This window comes from Oratosquilla oratoria, chromosome 40 (assembly GCF_046742065.1).
Source record: "Oratosquilla oratoria isolate Oo_2021 chromosome 40, ASM4674206v1, whole genome shotgun sequence".
In the NCBI taxonomy this organism is placed as follows: Eukaryota; Metazoa; Arthropoda; class Malacostraca; order Stomatopoda; family Squillidae; genus Oratosquilla; species Oratosquilla oratoria.
Genome location: NC_134816.1, coordinates 2,226,743 through 2,233,498, shown reverse-complemented (window position 1 = coordinate 2,233,498; position 6,756 = coordinate 2,226,743).

Below are 6,756 nucleotides of genomic sequence, written 5' to 3'. Positions count from 1 at the left end.
GTTACAATTGTAATACCTGGGGGCATAAAGCACAAGAGTGTTATTATGAAACTATTTGTAGATATCGCAAATATGAGGGTCATTATTGATATCATTATAGAAACCCATCTTTCTGTTTGTATCATCAGAGGATAGGACACAGAACACAAGAGTGTGAACAAAACCCATTTTCGCATTCACCCAGAAACAAGAGGTACCCCTAGATACAAAATAAAACAACACTACAGAACTACCTATAGAAATACACATAGACAGTATTGTATTAGAGACAAGAGTGATAGAAGGGTGAAAGAAAATCCCAACATCAAAGATAGTTGTAAACTGACTATAACAATTAGAAGAATTTCTGTAGGACCTCTCATTGCTGGTAGAATGCTAAATAAATAAATTAAAGTATTAATCGATACAGGATCTGTAGTTAATGTTAAAACTAGCAGAATTTTAAACCAATTGAAACCAGGAGTGAAAATTTTGGAACCAGCTCATTACTCACTGCAAGGAGTAACTAGAAATCAATTAAACACATTAAGTAAGGTTGAATTAGAGGTCATCTTATGTAAAAAATGGGGATTTGCACATTCCAGTGATAATTGTAGAAGAATATGTTATCCCAGGAGATTTACTGATAGGATTTGCAACTATGAGAAAAGAGACCATGATCATGTCCTGCTGAGTTAGTGATTTTAATGAAATCACAGTTAGTTCCATTTTAAATCAACCAGACTTAGAGCCAGTAACAGTAATCATATAATCTCTAGAAATAGATAGGAAAGTTAACAATGCTATTTTAGATAGTAAGGCAGAGCGGTCCAGACCAACAGAAAATAAAGTCTTATATAGTGAACCCAACTCAGATGTTCAAGAAATCTCATAAATTACTAATTCATCAACTTCAAACAAAGTTTTGCTAATTGTGGAAGATGGCGTAATTCGACATAATTACACCCCAGAGCAATTAACAGAGTAGAAGTGCTGTTAAAAGGAGTCACTGTAGACTCTGAAATTTTAATAATTTCAGAATTAATTAGATTAAAAGGTTTCAAATTGTACTCAGGGATATATTAGACAAATAAGAACATTGTAGAGATATTTGTGATTAGTACTTTGAATAAGGACACAGTCTTAAGGATAGGCACACAAATAGGATGTTTTCAAGTTTGTACAAAATCCATTATGATTTTAAATGAGAGTACTGAGGGGGTGGAATCACCAGTGTCAACAATCTGTTCAGTTCAAGAAGAAACAGATTTGAAAAAAAAAGAGTAAGAATCAACTAGAACCTACTAGTTGTCCTGAGTTGGATGAAAGCTTAGTTGCTTTGCTCTTGAAGCACAATAAAGCAATTGCTTTGCCGGGGGACACATTAAGGAAAACAACTATTTTAAAACATCAGATCAAATTAAAACCAGGGAATTAACCTATCTATATACCTGCTTACGGATCACCACATTATAAGCTAGGTATTGTAGATAAATTTATCACTGAAATGTTATCGCAGGATATTATTGAACATAGTAAAAGTGAATGGAACTTTCCTTTGATTCTGATGCCAATATCAGATGGTACCATGCGTCCAGTTATTGATTATAGGGAATTGAATAAGCATACCATACATGACCGATTACCATTGTCGATAATAGGGGAAATTCTTAGAAATTTGGGAACTGAGAATAGGTATTTTAGTACTATAGATATTAAGTCTGTTTTCTGGCAAACAGAGTTGCATGAAAACTCACGAGAATTCACAGTATTTTCTACTCCAACGGGACACTATGACTTTAAACGAATGCTATTTGGGTTATATAATAGTTCATTAACTTACATGAGATTAATGAATACAGTTCTAGACGGATTGTTAGGAAACATTGCCAGTGTAATTCTAGAGGAGCACTATAAGTAATTAGATTTGGCATTCTCAAGAGTAGTTGAAGTAGGATTGAAAGTGAAACTTTAAAATGTAAATTTTTGCAGGACAGTGTTATTTATTTGGAACATAAGATAGACAGGCATGAGCTTAGTACAGTAAATTCAAAGGCTGAAGCGGTAAAGAATTACCCAGTTCCAAACAATGTAGAAAGAGTTAGAAGTTTCTTGGGATTGACTGGATATCATAGGAAATTTATCCAAAGATATGCAGGCATAGCTAATCCATTAAGTTTTTGTTGGGGAAAGATTCAAATTTCATGTGGGGGCGTGCACAACAGCAAGCTTTTGAAAAATTTAAAAATAAACTTATTAGTTCTCAGGTTTTAACATTTCCAAACTATGATAAAGAGTTCATTCTTTGTACTTATGCGTCTGACATAGGGTTAAGAGGCATACTGATGCAAGAGGGAAATGGAACTTTGAAACTAATGACTTACACATCTAGACTTTGTAATAGTGCAGAGAAAAACTACTCTATAACAGAGAGAGAAACCTTAGCAGTGATATATTCATTAGAAATTTTTAGAGATATGATACTTGGATATCCAATCAGAGTGTGGACTGATCATACAGCTATTCAGAGCTTATTTAAGCATGAGAACCTTAGGGACAGACTAGCCAGGTGGTTTGCTATACTTCAATTTTATGAGGTTAGGTTTGAATATATATTTGAATAGAATGTAGCAGCAGATACACTATCTAGAAATAATAGCCAACTAACGACAGGGTTGATCAATTATGTCTATAGTATAGACTGAACCCAAGAGGGAATCCTCCAAAACTACCAAAAGGGTATAAGATAGAGGAATTTCATTTGGCTAATGAACTTTTGTATAGAAAAACAGTTGTAAGTGGTAAGGATATTTCTAGAGCCCCAGTGAATCAGTTGATAATATCACAAACTCGTGTACAAGAGGTATTAAAGTTACTCCATGATAGTGATTGTAGTTCACATCCAGAAAAAGATAAAACTTATAGAAAAAACATAACTTAAATACTTTTGGCCAGGTATGAAGAAAGATATATGAAATGGCAAATGAACTTCAATATCTCTAAGTGTAGCGTGTTAAACGTAGGGCTACCCAACTCCGAAAATAAATACAGCTTAGATAACACGTTTTTAGAGAAAACTGAGTGCGAGAGAGACTTGGGAGTTCCAGTGAGTCCGGACCTTAAAACCAGGAAACAGTGCATTAGCGCCAGAAATAAAGCCAACAGAGCATTAGGTTTCATTGCTTGGACGGTAACGAATAGAAGTGCAGAGGTAATTATTAAACTCTATCTAGCAATAGTTAGATCCATCCTAGATTATGCGGTACAGTTTTGGTCTCCGTCTTACAGAATGGACATCAGTTCACTAGAATCAGTACAGAAAAGAATGACCAAAATGATACATGGACTCAGAAATTTACCTTACAAATAGATGCTTAGGCACCTTAACTTACACTCTCTGGAAAGACGCAGAGTGCGGGGTGATCCAATAGAAGTGTTCAAGTGGATCAAAGGCTTTAACAAGGGTGATGCAAACAAGGTCATCATATTAAAACAACAGGGCAATACTCGCAGTAATGGTTATAAAATGGACAAATTTAGATTTAAAAAGGAAATAGGCAAGAATTGGTTTACTAATAGGATGGTCGATGAATGGAATAAAATTAGTAACCATGTAGTGAGCGCTGAAATTATCAGTTGTTTTAAGAAACGATTGGACAACTTTATGGATGGGGGTGGCAGGTAGTGATGGATACGGGGCTGCCTAATGTAGGCCTTATGATCTCTTGCAGTTTCTGTCATTCTTATGTTCTTATATATATGATTATATAGAAAATTGTTTGAAATGTGCTAAGGTTGAAAGGAAATTCACCAAAACCTGCTCCTATATTATCATATCCCATCTCACAGAAACCTTAGGAAAGAGTTCACATAGATACATTTGTAAGAGGCTAGTAGATAAGGTAGACAAGTAAGGTAGATAGAGGGGTAGGTGGCGAGAACTTAATTTTCATGTGTAAGATGTTTGATAACAGTAGTTGTATAATCTTGCTCCTTGTCTAAAGTTTATAAACAACCGCTAGGGGCCAGATTTTAATGCTGATGTGACAATATGTAAACTAAGCCATTCCTGCATCGATATCGTGATTGCTTGTGTAAGCGGTATTGCTTAAGTCGTTGTAACAGTCTCTCTGATTGGAGAAAGGGTGGAGGAGGAGAACATTTTAAATCCTTGCACTAAGAAACTCGTGACGTCGGTTCAGAGTTGGCATAGGGAGTGGATTGAGAATTCTAGTGGCGAGTCCCTTGGTGTAAATTGACAAGCCAAGTGTAATATTATTCGTGAAGAAAAAAATTAACTCCGTTTAATTCACCCCATCGAAGAACATTACTTACTTTCTACTGAAAGACATGGTGAAAGATATACTTAAGAAAAGTGAAGGAAAGAAATTTAAAAGTGAAAGAAATAAAAACTATAGAAAGGAAAAGTAAACAGAATTATAAAACAGTAGTTACGGAGAGATGGGGGTGAAATTGGTGGCTACTTGGGACGTAACGAATTAATTGAACGCCCCGAAGAGACTGGTGAGTGCATCAAACTACAAGACTGGTCAATGCATCAAACTACAATGCTGAGTGCAAGATACGGATACAAGTGTACGAATACACCACGCAGTGCACAACCGTAAACACAACCACAACCACGCAGCCACGCGCATGCTGATTAAGAGAGAATCACTACAAGTAACAATGAACGAAGGGGAGTCTACAACCACTACAAACAACAGTGAACGAAAGGGTATACAACCACTACAAGCAACAGTGAACGAAGGGGTCTACAACCACTACAAGCAACACTGAATGAGGGACGACGAGGTAGTGAGCCAAGGACTGACAAGGAAGACGAGGTTGACATACGTGGAGGAAGCCTACGTGGAGGCAGTTGATTCAAATCGACTTTAAAGACACTGAAGGTATGAATATGGGTGATACTCTGAGACATGAGGTTCATACCTCGAATGTCAACATTCCAAAATTCACAGGTGATGAAAACACCTTAGGAATTAATAGGTTTCTCAGTAGGATTGACACATTACTCATAAGAAAAAATATAACAGATTAAAAAATGAAAGTAGGAAATTTAAAAGATAATGTAGATCCTGAGAAGGGTAGAACTAGGCTTATAATAAATTTCCAGCAAATGGAAGACATCAACCAATATGAAGTGTATAAGAAGGCATTCATTAAACATTTTATGTCAAAGTGTGATCAAGATCATATCAGGTCTTTGGTTAGAATGAAAAAAAAAAACAAGTGAATAAGACACCGAATATTTAGCAAAATTAGACAGTCTAAGGACATGAATTCTATATTGAAAGATTCAGATTGGATAGAAAGATCTAGTGACAAATTGAAAGTTTCTCAGGTAATTAGACTAATCTTCTTTGCTAGCTAGCAAACAGCTTTGACGGATTAACGGCACAAAAACTTTTTAAATATCTCAAGGCAACTATGAACTTAGGGGAGGTAGATTATCTTCTTCAAGGGTATAGTGAAACTGAAGCAATTAATCCATATGTGATGACAGTGGGAATGCAAAAGAAAGAAACTACGAACTCTAGAAGTGATTATAGAAATAGAGAATTTGAAAACAGAGTTAGAAGCACTTCAAGGAATACAAGAATTGAATGTTACAATTGTAATATCTGGGAGCATATAGCACAAGCCTATTAATATGAATCTATTTGTAGAAATTACAAATATGAGGGTCATTATGAATATAATTGTAGAAACCCATCTTTCTGTATGTATCATCAGAGGATTGGACATAGAACGCATGAATGTAGAATTTTTCGTATGCACCCCGAAACAAGAGGAAAACCCCCGACACAAAATGAAACAACACTACAGAGCTATCCATAGAAATACATATAGACAGTATTGGGTTAGGGATAAGAGTGAAAGGTGAAAGAAAAACCCAACATCAAAGATATTTGTAAACTGACTATAACAATTGGAAGTACTTCTGTAGGACCTCTCATTGCTGGTAGAGTGCTCAATAAACCTATCTAAACATTTATTGATACGGGATCTGTAGTTGATGTTATAACTAGTAGAGTTTTAAACCAGTTGAAACCAGGAGAGAAAATCTTGGAACAAATCTATTACTCATTGCAAGTAGTGACTGGAAATCAGTTAAAACATTAGTTAGGGTTGAATTAGGAGTCACCTTTTATAAAAATGAGCATTTGTACTTTCAGTGATAGTTGTAGAAGAATCTGTTTTCCCAGGAGATTTACTGATAGGATTTGCAACTATGAGAAAAGAGAACATGGTCATATGTCCTGCTGAGTTAGGGACTTAATGAAAGCACAGTTAATCCCATTTTTAAATCAACCAAACTTAAAGTGAGAGGAATCAGAGAATCTCTAGAAATAAATAGGAAAGATAATAATGATATTCTAGATATCGAGGCAGAGCAGTCCAGATCAACAAGCCATGTGTAATGTTATAAATGAAAAAAAAAACCTCTGTTTAATTCACTCCATCAAGAAACATTGCTTACTTTCTACAGAAAGATATGGTGAAAGACATACTTACTTAAGAAAAGTAAAAGAAAGAAATTTAAAAGTGAAAGAAGAAATACAAATTATAGAAGGGAACAGTAAACAAAATTATAAAACAGTAGTTACGGAGAGACGGGGGTGAAATATTGGAGTTACCTGTGTCTGAAAATGGATGTAAATATGTATTTGATGCTTTTGCTTACCTCTCAAGATTTTGTATTTTACAACCCACTCCAAATAAGAAAGCCGAAACAATTGCTTAAGTAACATT